The following is a 14,828-nucleotide window of genomic DNA, read 5'->3' as shown; positions in this document are numbered from 1 at the left end:
AGGTGTTAAGTCCTGTACTTAGGAAAGGAAAATATTGTCTGGGAAAGTACAGGATGGGGAATGACTAGACAGAAAACAATTGTTCTGAACAAGGCTTGGGGGTATTACAGAGGATCACAGCTGAACATGAGTCAACAATATCATGCAAGGAAGGCATCCATCAACCTAAGCTATATAAATAGGAGTTTTGTCTGATATAATTCCCTTATTTTTCTTGGTGGTGATAAGGCCTCAGTAAGAACACTACATCCATTCTGGCAGTGGTACTTTCACTAGGAAATGGATTGAAAAATTCAGAAGAAAGAATAGGACTAACCAAAAGCCTACAAAAGAAGAGTAACAAAAAATGGATGATGGAAAGGGCATTGTTTGGTCTAGAAATGAAAAGACTGAAAGCAGAAAATAGCATTTAAAAAGAATGGAATAAATTGGTTTTGATCCCCAGGGTGAAGAAGATAGAGGAAAGTGGATTTGAATCACAGAAAGAGAGGTTCAGATTAAATCTGCTATTTGCAAATATGTCAAATTTTGAAACACCTGACATAGCAGCTTTAAAAATTGGTTGCACAAACCATCTGTCAGGAATGAGTTAAACATGATCCAACTTTGGGGCAAGAGGAAGGATTAGATACACCTAGGTGTCCCATTATTCATGATTATTGAAGCAAGCAAACTCTGGAATGGCAATGAAAAATCCATTGGAAAGCAAGAAGTACAAACGTTAATATAACTTATGTAATTTGCAGGTCCAGCAAGTCTTCATAGTCCCCACAGGTCCATGGTTCAGGTGGCTTGAAGACGGCCAAGAATTTATATTAATAAAAGGCAGGACCATGCACCTAAAGAGTGTCTTGAAAGTGATACAGTCAAAGTAGGGAAGAAGAAAAAGCTGTTTTCTTAGGGAGAGAGAGAGAAGCAGAGATCACACAAACATTTTGAATGTTTGTATTTGTTCCTAGTGAAAGGGAAGTCATATAATGTCTGTGAGGAATGAATGCATCACTCTCCCAGACACAGAAGCCGTTACAAACACAGGCCCTAAACAGAAAATAAGGTTTCACATGTGGAGTGACCCTTAAATTCAGCCCCATTCAGGAAACCCTGAACCAGAGGCTAAGGAAATCTTAGTTTAACTGATGCAGTTTAAATCCAAGTTATTAAATATTTTGGCTGTCTAATAGACAGTTCAAGTAAGAGTCTTGAAGAAGGCATGTCTCTACATACGAAATATAAAATAAATTTGATCATATCAGGATATTTTGCACTTAAAGAGTCATGTCTGAAAAATCAGATGCTTTAATCCATTCATAAACACAGGCCCTTTTCCCTCCACTGTTAAAAAAAGATGTGTGATGAGACTGTGGCTAGCAATGCCAGGGTTAAAGAAGTGGCATAAGCCCCACCCATCAGTCACAGTCCACAAAGCTTTTACTTGGACTGCCCTTGGCTGTGATAGCACATCATTACTAATCTTCCAAACATTGCACACATACAATCTGGAATGCAAGGACTACCATGCAGTCTGCAAACAGACCAAGGCAAAGCCATTTGATTACTTCATGCTTGGAATACAAGGGAAAACAAAAACAGCATTCAGCCAGGAAAATGCTAAAGCCTAAAGTCTACTGAAAATAACATATGAAATTAATTCTGCTTTCTGGAAATGCTCATTTCTGAAAACCTCACAGTGGTCTCCTTAAACCGAAGAACACATAATCCATCTTGGGCACTGAAAGCTCCCTTACCTTTCACAGTTGACAGAGAAATCTATTAGGCCATAGTTACAAATATCAATTTTGTTTTTTTCTTTAACAGGGCAAAAAGCTATAAAAAGAAAAAGAAGCTTTTAAAATCTTATCTTTCCTCTTTCTTTTTTCCCCTTTCCACTTGTTTTTTCATAGAGAACTTGACATGTCACCCAGTCTTTTCCAGTAAGCTGATCAATTGCCAAAAATTATGTAGCCTCAGGCAAACTATCAATCAGCTCACGCTGAACTCAGCCCAGGAGAAAGGTAATAGTCCTGAAAGAATTACATAATTTGTCTTGATTTTTCTCACAAGCACAGTTGTGTCCTTACCCTCTCAGTTTCAAGAGACACTAAAACTGTAAGCAGAGGAACAGACATTACAAGTGAGGTCAACGCTTGAAAGAAGCAAGACAACTTCTCAAGATCCCTGTGATTAAAAAAAAAAACAACCAAAAAAACCCCATTAATAAGGCCAGGCAGGAGGAAGGTAAGATGGAATCCAAAGGGAAAAATTAAACTTGAGTAGTTCCTGTTCAATAAAATTCTAAGTAATTGAAAATAAATTCTTAGTAAAGAGAAATGTCAGGAAAGTTCAAATTCCTCTGCCTTTTCAGAGGATGAGGTTGAACTGCATGTTTCCATCTCTCCAAAGTTACCTTAATTTCCAGTCTTCTGAGTTTCTGGGACTGGTCTCTTTCTTTTGTACGGAAGCTACTTTAGCTAATATAAATATATAAAAGGCAAAGTAATATGAATTCAGTTCAAATGCAAGTTACCTCTCCCTAAGTCTGACTCTGGAGAAGGTTTCACAAGATCAGTGATTATTTTTTGTTCTCTTTTTTTTTTTGGAGTAAACATGTAAACATAAAACAAATTCCTTCAATTCTCAAAATATTCACATAAAAGTTGGTTTGGGTTAAGCATAAACAAAATGGAATTTGAACAATGATCAGAAGCAGTTATTTGGCTGAAATGTTTGCTTCCAGATGAGATTTTATAATATCTCCAGCTAAACTGTCTGTCCTTTCCTAGGATATGATTAGAGGGCAAAGTATTAAAAATCCAGCTCTTAAGTGAATGGCCCATAGAGGGATTGAATCCACAACCTTGGTGTTATTAACACCACGTTCTGACCATCTGAGCTGATCTCATCATTTCAGATGGCTAAGGCTCCATCCCACAGAGTACTGCCCAGCTCCTGTGCTTACAGAGCTTTCTTGACTGCACCAAAAACACTGCTAGAGCTTGTGAAGGGTTAGAGCAGCCAGAAAGACCCAGCTCATTGGGTCTGAAGAGTGCAGAAGTCACCAGGAACCTCCATCACCTGAAGGCAATGGCCCCAGTTACACAAGTTACAAACAACTCTGCCATTTTCCAGGCAGTGAGAACAGATCCCCTTTTGATCAACATAAAGGCTGGATAACAAAATATGTAAGTGATACAATAAATTGCTTAACAGTAACCTATTTTTCCTTTGAGGTATCTGCTTCATTATTCCAGCTGCTAGTGAGTTTATGCTGGGAAACATGAGGATTGGTGGCCTGTGACATTTTATCAAAACTAATCTGACTACAGATGCTGTTTTTTAAATCCTAAATGCTTACTCCTAATATTTTCAATGTTTTTAAATTGTCTTGACAACATCCTACAACTTTTAGCACCACAGGTTAAATACAAATCTTTTTTTTTTTTTACATTAGCAGCTTGTAACACATTTCTGAAAAGAGCCCTAGTGTGAGGCTGCATAGAGAACCTTTCACACTCTCTTCACTTGGAGCAATCCCATTACAATATCTGGCCCCCTTTCTGAATGACTTGCTTTAAGCCATTCAAAAAATTTGTGGTAGACCTGGGTGTTGAAAGTAGCTCTCACAAGGGCTGATCTAGAGCTTATTTAAGTCAACAGAAGTCTTTCCAATTGATTTCAATTAACTCTGAGCAGGTTCTGAATCTCATGGCGCTGCCCTTGCTGTGGTAGCATGCTTTTTATACTGCTCATTGTATACACCTATCATATTTCTTCCAACAATTCTTTCCAAATTAAATTGCCAAATTGCCTTAGGGTGCAAGGGAACATTTCAGAGAGATGAGGGACTGTAAGCTATCTTATTCTCATTGAAATCAATGTGACTTGGATACCTATCTGCAATGTGTGCCATTTAAAATTTTCCACTTAATCAGGCCACACCTTTCTGCAATGCCTTTCCCCATTTTTATCTCTTTTCTTTTCTGTGGATCACTTTTGCAGTATTTTCTGATGTATAATGGGAAGAAGACAGGAGATCTTAGCACAGATGACACCAGACATTGCTGAGAGATTGATACATGAGAAATCTATCTGGAAAAGTACAGTTCCAAAAAAAAAAAGAATGAAATTGGTTATTAGTTCAGTTAAGATGTGATCCTCCAGTTTTATCCTGTGATTCCAGTAGCACACCAAAAAAAAAAAAAAAAAAAAAAAGCTGGCTTGATGCCATGATAAAATGGGCCTATCATTTTCCAGTGGTTTAAATATGGGTCAAAACATTTAATCAGACAATATTAATTTATTTTAGTATTCCCTAGGGAAACCCAGGGTGACTTTAACAGAGAACTCCTTCTAGCTTTTGAAACAAAGAAGAAATGGAAGGACATCCACTGTGATTTATTTTCTCTGGATGATCAGTGGAGAAATTGGATATGCATGACACATTCATTTAGTCCTCACTTCCCTTTGATGATTAGGGCTGAATTTTCATTCTGGTGTATGGGGATTTGTGTATGTCACTCCAAACAACAAGTGTCATACATCTAAGTCCAAATGTAACTTTCTAAGAGTGAAGTTCAGAGACAAACATCTCCACTGTAAGTGGCCAAAATAGAATATGGCAATAGCATGCAAGCAATACTTATGCTCTAACATTGAAGCCTGAGCCACACAAAGTCTTGACTCAATTTGTAATTAAGATCCTTTCCCTACCTTTGGTGAAAAAGCACATTGGAAATATGTGCAGGCATCAACCTAATTTAATCTATAAAAATTGATTAGCCATTTCAAAACATCTGTTACTTGGTCCTTTGCACAGTATTGCAAATAACCTCAATAATGAGGTGTGACCAATTGCTTTATAGTGGGAGCAGTGCAGCCTCAGGCAAGGGAGGCTGAAGAGGTCTAGCTGTAGCTCAGACTGATTGCAGTGAAATGCTGGGTCTGTGAAGTTAGGTGCTGGAATTTCATTTGTTTATAACAATCATTTGTTTATTAATATAACTTTTTAATGGAACATCAGAATTAAGATAGAAATGTGAGCAACAGTTTTTCCAACAAAATCCTTTACCATTTGGGATTACTTGGCATTCACCAAAAGAAAGAAATCCTATGGGACTAAGCTAATGGAATGAAGAAAAGAAAGTTATATAATGGATTATAACTGTTTGTAATTGCTTCTTGCAAAGCCAGAGGCAATTTGAAAGGCTATTGCTGTGGCATAATATTTTCCAGTTTCCATGCAGTCCCAATGTCAAGTGATACAAGCAATAAAACTCTCCCTTACCTTCCCCTGTAAGACTATTCCATACATCACATTGTGAGCAAGTTTTATTTTTGGACTGTGATGAACACCTCACAAGATCAGGCCAGCAGCAAGGCACCAAGCACGTGGTGGTGATGCATCACATGGATTCAAAAACACTGCCTTCCACCACTGCAGCTCTGGCTACACTCATTGAAATAATTAAAAACACAGCACAACTGCATTACTGTTTAAAACTTAGAGAAATATAATCCTCACTAAATAATCACACTGCACTCAGATACTAAACATCTGGTGGATCTATTTTAAGATTAGACATGTAGCACCCCTGGACAGTTCTCAGCACTAGAGGAGTCAGATGCAAGCGCTCACAACCACACTGTGAGAATGAGAAAGGCTGACCTTGAATGTGCCAAGCTGCACCCAGCAAAAGAGAGATGGCAACAGCAAGCAACTCAGAGGATGCAGCAGCTGTGCAGCTCCCTCAGCTTCATTTGAAGATAACCATCCTTGACTCAGCTCAGGAGAGGAAGCTGATACACTCAGTATCTGAAACACCTCAAATCTTCTGTGTACATGTATTTTATGTGTAAATCTGGAGAAGGGAAAATAAAAGCAGCATTAAAAATATAACTTTTTGGTATCCAAGGCTTATGTCTTTATGTTTAAGAAAACTGAGCAATTTTACTCAGGTGGAAAAATGCCATGGCTTTGTTTCAGCTGGGAAACTTAAAAGAAATTGCTTGAGGGAAGTAAGAGAAGAGCAAAAGTTTTTAATAGCCATTGTCGTGCGGAAGGAGTGAAACAGAGAAAACATTCTCTTCTGTTATTCCTCCTTTCGTAATTCCAGGCATTAATGTTTGAAAACCTTGGCAGTGGAAGCTCCTGTGCCAGCAGGAAGCCCAGACTGCAGTACACTGAGAAAACTTAGGTCTGATAATCCTCACACAAAATTTCTGTGCTGGGCATTTAATATTGCAATTTCCAGTCCACACAGATAAACCTGTGCTGGAAGAATGACATAAAACAAACCCATTCCCACTGAATGGGCTGTTTCACCTCTAATTCTGCATAATAGATTGCATAATATACTCAGGGAAGCTGTTTTTCTCAGCATCTTCACCAAATATTCCACGACAGTGGAAACCGTAGTACTGACAGCCTATGCTCAACAGCAAGGCATGGGCAGACTACAAAATTATGACAAATGCACTGTGTGGCTGCAGGCCTTCTCCCAGGCTGCTCTCAATCTGTATTTGTCCTCCCACAACCCAGACTATTTTCCTGACAGTCTAAGCAGTGGGTGAGAGGTCTTTTCCTCTCACGAGTCTAGCTCAAGGGCTACAGGACAGGACTTTTGCTGCTAGAAATGGGACTCTTTTAAATGAGCAACAAATAACTAGCCTTAAAAAGGTCTTCCATGATCCTGACAAGATTTTTCATAAGGGCAGTTTGTGGTGCCTTTATAAGGATGTCCATTTTGGTGGAAAGAAGGTTAAAACAAAGAGAACACCCAAGTCCCAAACCCAGAGAGCCATCTCAGAAACTGCAATTGGGATCACACCAATGAACATGATTAATGGACCCTGGATAATGTTAAAGTCTTGCTGCAGGAAGAACTGTTAGCTTCCATAAGTTTTGTTTGGCTTTAAATGTGTTTTTTAAGGCATTGTGTTTTTAGGTCAGAGCAGATATGCAAATCTGGAAATAATTTTGCTTTTCACATCAGCTATTATTACACCCTGAAGAGTTTTATTTTGGATTTCTTTCATTTCCCTGCAAATTCTACGATTAGATAGGTTAAATGGCACATTTTGTATTAATTATTACACTGATAGGGGTTGAAAGCACTTGGCCCACAGGGTTGTATCTCACTGTACACCCAAGGCCTGTGATAATCCTTCAGATGTACACTGAGCATCAAATGTTGCTTCATTAGAACCATACTTCTTCAGTCTTCTTACCAAAAATCTTTCAAGGCAGCCAATAGCTGTGTGGTAAGCCACACTAATCAGAGGTAGCAAAGGACGAATAAACCACTCTGAAGTAGATTTCATTGCCAACACTCATCCATGTTTGCCTGCAGCTGATTTTTACTGCAACTACCTTCTGTCTTTGTTTCCTTCCCTAAAAATATATGACCTAGATCAATGTGTAAGAAATTACAGAAGGGTTGAGCTCCCCATAGAGGTATTTTCATCATCTTACAAAAACAATCATGAAAAACTAGATATTTTTCCAACTCCTTTTTAGGACAGGATTGTTATTTGCGTATTTCATCTGAATGGTTTTGAAGTAAAATTATTTATTTAAATTTAAGAATTAATTTTATTCATTTTAACAGTTAACTATTAAAAAATCTCCAAAACAAAGGAAAATGAAACACTTAACAGGTGCAGTACAGGCAGCAGAAATACCTGACTGTGCATCCCATTAAGTTCGACTTGTATTTCTATCACAGTTCACAGCTTCATCTTCTATATCCTTATCCAGGCATAATGCTGCTCTCTTTTGCAGTAAAGTGGCATGAAAACAGCTGTTAGCATTACAAACATGTGACAATTTCCAATTAGTTTCAAAATTAAATGATCTCTTTTCCAGTAATTCTTTGATGTCATCTAATTTTCTGCCAGTTGGTAAAGTCCGAGAGACAGAAGTCTCAAAGTAATCTGAATTTTATGGTTCTGAACTTTTCTCCCTTACAAGGAGCAAACAATTTTTTGCTTTGGTCTTTGAGGGATTATTAGTACAGAGGAACTATTATAACAACAATGAAGGGAATGTTTGATTTTCATTTCAACTCATAAGTCCATCTCTGTTCTTGAAACTATGATCCCTTATGCTGTGGCATACACCGAGAACTGATCAAAAATTGTCTCCAAGGCTCATTAACACTTCAACACTAAAAAAAGAACCAGGAAAATACACTAAACTTTTTATCAGTCACTCCACCACCAAACCCCCACTTCCCCACAGTGAGGTTACATGCAGTAGATTCATTTACTCTTCCTCTAGTTCGCTCCATAATAACTCCTGGTAAAGTCACTGAGAGAGACTTAAGGAGACTTTTAACTTAAAGTCCAGCAGGAAGAACCAAGGCTATGTCTGTGCTGCCTGTTACAGAAGGGCCAAGGCTCCCTCATGGCAGATCTACTAATTCTCTACAGTATGGTCCTATAAGTGCCTGTGAATGTACACTCTGGGCCACATGTGAGGGGGTGGCACAGCATCCAGCTTCATGTGCCAAGGCAGGCAGTCATGTGGCCTCACATACCTGTGACTGCTCTAAGACCAACCTTTTAGTGCAGCATAAGCAGGACCTCATCTCAGAGCAGTAATCTCATCTGTTAATAGACAAACACAGCTGAGTCTGGGCAGGCTCTGATCTTTAGAAGAGGCTGGGTGAGAACAGGGGTGAGAACAGCTATTTGTATTTGATTATTAGCGTTCAGCATCAACCTCTTCAGCTACTTCACATCCAGACAGGACTGCTTGGACCCACAAGACAAACCTCTGAACACTGCAGCCAAAACAGTTGCAAAGACATGTAGTCAAGCTGGAAAAAAAAAAAAAAGGAGAAAATAAACAACTCTTTGGAATTGTTGGTTTAAATTATATTGTGCATAGAATTCACATAGCACTACACATAACTTTTCCTTCTCAGAGGTAATCCTGCTCTAGAATAACACAAGAGTTATTTATTTTCCACACATGCTACATCTGCTCTGTCATCTACTTTCTACATGGAGGAATTTTCTCCTCTTCCTCATTGCTGGTCAACTTCATTAAATCTCATTCCACCAATCCCTCTGCTAGCTCAGTATCACCTCCTCCAGAGGCGTTCATGTAAATCCACAATGCTCTGTACCATCTTTTAGTCATACCACTGCATGGCAATTTCAGGTTCTGATTGGGAAGTTGTTCCTGGCCCTTTCGGGTACATACAACTGCTTTGAAATATGGTTTGCAGGCACCTTTAAAGACCAAAAGGGAAATATCAAACAAAAAGGACCTACAGCATCAAACAAAACGGACCTACAGCCTTCTATTTAAAAACAAAGCCCCATCATTTCCATACACTCTCACTTTTTTTTTTTTTTAATACTTGACTCATCATCTTGTAACAGCACTGGCAATACTACAAAAGTCACTTCCCTGAGGAGCTGCCCAGGCACTTGTATATCCCTGTGATGGCTGCCAAGAGCAGTAAATAAACTTTCCAGTCTTACACTCATACTAAAGATCTAGCTGTTTACAGGAAATCTTCCAAAAGATTCCCCAAGTACTTGCAGACATTTTACTGTTACAATAAAGTCTTTTGCATCTACACACTTAATGTAAAGCACAATTAAATTCCATAGAAAAATTCCCATTAATCTCAGAAATCTTTGGATCAAGTTCTAGAGTTACTAGTGCTAGCCTAGTTTATAAGGGTTGACCTTCATACCTGTTTGACTGCTGATACTTATATCACTATCATATATTTTTATTTCAGGCAAGAAGCACAATGGGATAAGCCAAGATAATTTTACTTGGCTTTCTATTTTTGTTTCATCAAAGCTAGCCTCTGTCTCAGTATGTCTAAGTGCATCTGCATTTAACATTTTAAGACCTATGTTCAGTTCATTTGGTCAAGTGTCCTCTGCCATTTTAGATGCAAACCAGGAAATGTCTAATTTATGATTTGAAGAACTAGTCCTCTTGTTAATTTTGGGCTTAAAAAAAGCACTCTGCAAGCACTGGCTCTGTGTGTGAAGGAAGTTCCTATTATCGCATTCTTAATGTTACTGTAAACAGATCCCTGCTCCTTGCATGGCATCTCAGGCCAGTGGGTGCATAACATACTGGAGAATTACCCTGGGAAACTGAGGACTGAGCCCTCGAGGGCTCAGCAGCGAAGGTCACAGACCCAGCCTCCAGACCTTGACCTTGGCTGACTGTGTGACAGTGCCAACATACCAGGCAAGAGGAGAGTGGGGGAGAAGGGTCAGCAGACATTGGAGACAGATGGCCTAATTCATCATACACCAGAAATAAGCAATAAAAAAAAAGCTGCTCCAAGCTTTACATGCACAGCAATGGTTGTAAATTCCACAACTGTGGAGACCTGCCAAGCCATTATACACATACCCATACTTCAGTCACTGGGTATAGCTCCTGAAAGGTGAGCTCAGGAGAAACTGCAAAGCATGAAGTGTGCTGAGATCTCAGGAAATTGGTTCATAAAATGATCATCCAAGCCCTAGTGGAAAAACAGCATGCAGAAGTTTGTGACTGATGTGATATTACAGGTTATTTATAAACAATGCACTTAATGCAATGCATAAGTTGTCTGTGGATGTGATACTAAGTATTTTATACCTAATAAGCTTCTTTCAGTAATAATTTTTAAAATTTATTTTGCTCTTAATAGTTTCCAAATTGGAGCTATTTGATGGCATGTCCTGCTAAATAAAGTTCTCTTGTCACCAAGCAGAGTACCTCATAGGAACTGGCAAGGCTGGTGATGCCACTTTGGGAGGATGGAATGCAAACCACCTAGAGCTTTTCCCAGATCATGTATTTTGGTTTCTCTGCAGAAAGAGCAATAGAGCATCCCAGATGCTGTCTTTCAAATTTTGGCATCTAGAAATCCACAGAGAGAAAGAAATAGAGTGGCATCAGTAATGGTGTTTGTTGCACAGGCTGACTGCTCAAAGTGAGCTGTGCTCAGTCGTGAGCACAGCTTCCCTACAAAGACAACAGCAGCCATTGAGTTACTGAATGTCACCAAGCAAGTGCCAGAGAGCTTGACCATGGCCTTCATCCAGCCCTTTAGCTCTCTTTCTACACAGTCCAACATCTGTGCTCTACACAACAGAGTTATTAATACAACCTCCACACTCAGCCACTGTAAAAACCCACACATAGATCCGAGGGCTCCATTCAGGGGTTCCTTAGGAGCACATGGTATGGATAACTCTGCAAATTCTTGTCACTAATCTGAAACTGCAACCCACGGAGCAGCCTTTCCTTTTGCTGCCAGGTGACCTTGGAGGGATCAGACAGGAGAAGGAATTCCCTTCTGTACAAGTAGGTTCCACAAGAAAAATGCATTTAACAATTCAAGTATCCCTATCTGACTGCCAGTCTCCAAGTTTGTGGTTCTGGGTGGGTCTCCTAGAAGCTGGTTCTGAGTCAGAGAACCAGCACAACACACCCCCTGCTACCTCAGAGCCACCACAGACACTTCTTCTGAACTGTTACACAGTCAAGATAAAAACCACCCTGAAAACCTGGCTGTCTCCTTTTATCACACCAGCTGTATGCATCCATGTTTTTCCCTCGTCTCACTGCACATTCCAGAAACAAGCCCAAGCTGCATCACTCAGCAACTCAAACAGAGGAATTATACAATGAAGCCCAGGTGTAGTGTGCTGAATATCACCAGCTGATCCCATTCTGACAAGGGAACATTTTATTCACTGAAGAACTGCTCTACACCCAGCCTCCTGAGGAAGAGGGAGGAGGAACTGCAAGACAGAAAGAAGGCAAATATTCTCCAGTTTTCCCTCTTACTCTAGCTATCCACCAGATTATTTCTTCATGAAAACAAATCCTCCTCCTCCATTCAGCTTGTGATCTCTGCTTTACCCTTATATTGGACACTGAGGGAATATTTATGTGATCAACCTTGACATCCAATCTAGGAATGGTTCTCTTATGGCTTGGACCCTTGATGTAGCAGATTGAGATGTCTTCCCAGGACATGACACCAAATGGGTAATTTTGGATTCAGGTGCCTCACACTAATACAACCCCAGTTGTTTTATTTCCCCTCCTTCTTGTGCAGAAGCACAATTGTAGGGGTTCCCCTCTCTTTTTCACCCTCAAATTTGCAAGAGGCCTTTTACTAGATTTGCAAGACACCTTTCATCTAGATACACAGACCATTGTTATTGAAAGCTTTGAGATATATTCTGAAAGTACAGTTGTGAACACACCTTTTAGAGTGTCCCTTATTAAACAAGAGATTTTAATGTTGCCACACTTCCAAGTTGTGCATGCATCTACCCAGGTACCCATCTGAATCTTTTTCTAGCATCAAAGCCAACTGACAAGCTTTAGCATAAATATCTTTGTGGGGTAAGAGAGGATTCATGAAGGCAATGAGATTGAGTAATTTAAAACTTGGTCTCACAAGCACTGGCTGGTCCTCCAGAGTATTTTTCTGTTGGAAATTTGTTCTCTTAATGAACCAGAGAACAGCACCAATCAAGGAAGATCAGCTTGAACCTCATCCTCAGCCTGTGTCTGGTATGGCTCACACAAAATTACAAGGGATCAAAAATCCTGGAGCACTGACTAGAAGGTGGTCAAAAAATTGTCATGCATGAAAGAAAGAAGCTTGACAAAAGACTGTTTGAAAGGGGCTGTAGCCATAACAATGATTTTCTTGGTATCCTCTCAAGATAAATAATCTGCAACATAACTCATCAAATATCCCCAAAGTTGTTATCTAGGGGCAAATATACATGATAGTATTGTAGGCAAGCACAACTGGGAAATAAATGTTCAAACCCAGAACTGACATGGCACATGTCTTTTTGAGCCTTCTTAAATAAAAAGTGGTTTTTAAAGTAGGTCATAGATACCACCACTGTGCATTGTGAGAACTGTGTGAATGCCTCCTCTGCGTTAAGAGTGCTTTTACCATCTAAGCAAATCCTATGCTGTTCTGTCCAAATGCAGACAAAATTTTGAATACAGCTGTAGGCTAAACTTAAGAAGACTATTTCCATACTATGTCTTTATATATTCTAGATGGCTTTATAGATATTATATATTTATACCTTTTAATATTACATATTTTATAATTTATATATGAAATTTAGAAATCCCTCTTAGCTGTCATGGAAGTAACATAGAGTAACCCCAGAAGTTGTTTGTGTCTGTACTGTCAGACTGAATTAAATTTATTCCCAAGTAACCAGTGCTGCAAACTACAGCTGTACTTGAGAGATCCCAGCTACTCAATATTTACAAGTGTGAATTCTAAAACTGGCCAGAAATTCATTCACAAGCTGACTTCCCCCAGTTTAAGCAAGGGGGTGTTTTCCTCTGCACTGTGAGGGCCTGCATCCAGCTGGCCAGATCTGAACACTGAAGGTCATAGATGCATTTTTATCCTTCAAAATGTAAGCAGAAAAACCTCTGAAGGAACAGAGGCAGATTTTCATTGTGCTCAAAGCTCCAGCAGCATCTGCCTACAACCTTTAACGATATCAACAGCAATTAGATGTACTTCTGACTCAAACACATGCTCTGTCTGGAATGCCTCTTATTTAAAGCCCAGTACACGCAGATTCTATATCATCGACATCCCGTAACCCAACAAACATCTAATAGGCATAGCTGCAGAAGGGAGGTCGAAATGCTCATCCCACCCGATGTAAATCTCATTTTTAGAATGGTGGGAACTGTCAGGCATCAGAACCTGAGAACCTGCATGTCATTTCTCATCATTACATTTCCCCACAGAGGAATTAAGCCATCCCAAATGCAAGCCATGAGTACAGTAAGAAATTACAAGCTCTTATCTGCATTAGCCAAAAGAAATTTGAGGTACTTAATTAATAAAAAAATTAAAATAATGTCAAGGACAACTGAACAATGATTTTTGTTCTTCACTACTGCTGCATTATGTAAGAAACATTTGCCTGAGACAAAATATATAGGCAGAAAACTAAAATCAAAAAGCTGAACTCAAGGCAGTCAAGGTGATCAAATCCAAGAACTGTCCTCTTGCAGTCAAAATATGGGGAACTAAAGAGATTGAGAAGGAAAGAGTAAAAATGACACTAAAGGAGGAAAAAAGCAGAGTAACTAGAAATAAGGATCTCAGCCTAATTTGGCTTCCCTCTACACTTCAGTAGACTGTAAGAGGGAGAAGAGGGATGCAATGCCAGGACTGAGGTGAGAAATACCTCCAACTAAAATAGTCCCCAAATACATTTATAATTGCACTTGAAGGAAGTGGCAACATATTTGCTTTTCTGTAAAACCAAACCCCCTCTTTTATTACCCTCCTGGAAGTTAAAATGCTATCACTGGTGAAGTGAACTTTAGCACACATGTGAAAAAATATTTTCATCTTGTTACTGGGAATACTTTTATTGGCTATTAGTGAGACTGTAAAAGCATCCACTGTGTCCAAGGAAGAAAGCAAGCAGATGCTGGAAATAAAGATCAGTGAAGACTCTCAGCTTGCAAAGTCAACAACTATTTCCCCCCAGATGAAGAACTGTTATCCATCAGAACCTGGTGCTCCAAGCACAGAGCAGCTGTTCTTTGGCTATGCTCTTGTGTGCCTATGGAAAAATACACTCAAATAGGAGCAGGTGAGAAGATCCCAGCAGTTACTGACTTCAGCAGTCAGGGTAACTCATTTCATACCTCGAATTTGACAGAAGAACTTTACCAGGAGCAGCCCACCCCCTCTGATCATCGGTGCCTTGGGAATCATCACCTCCCACACCCACAAACTCATCAGCATGAAGAGAACAAGGATCTCATTCACTAGAAAAAA

The sequence above is a fragment of the Motacilla alba genome, chromosome 6, assembly GCF_015832195.1.
Source record: "Motacilla alba alba isolate MOTALB_02 chromosome 6, Motacilla_alba_V1.0_pri, whole genome shotgun sequence".
In the NCBI taxonomy this organism is placed as follows: Eukaryota; Metazoa; Chordata; class Aves; order Passeriformes; family Motacillidae; genus Motacilla; species Motacilla alba.
This window is presented reverse-complemented; position numbering follows the sequence as displayed.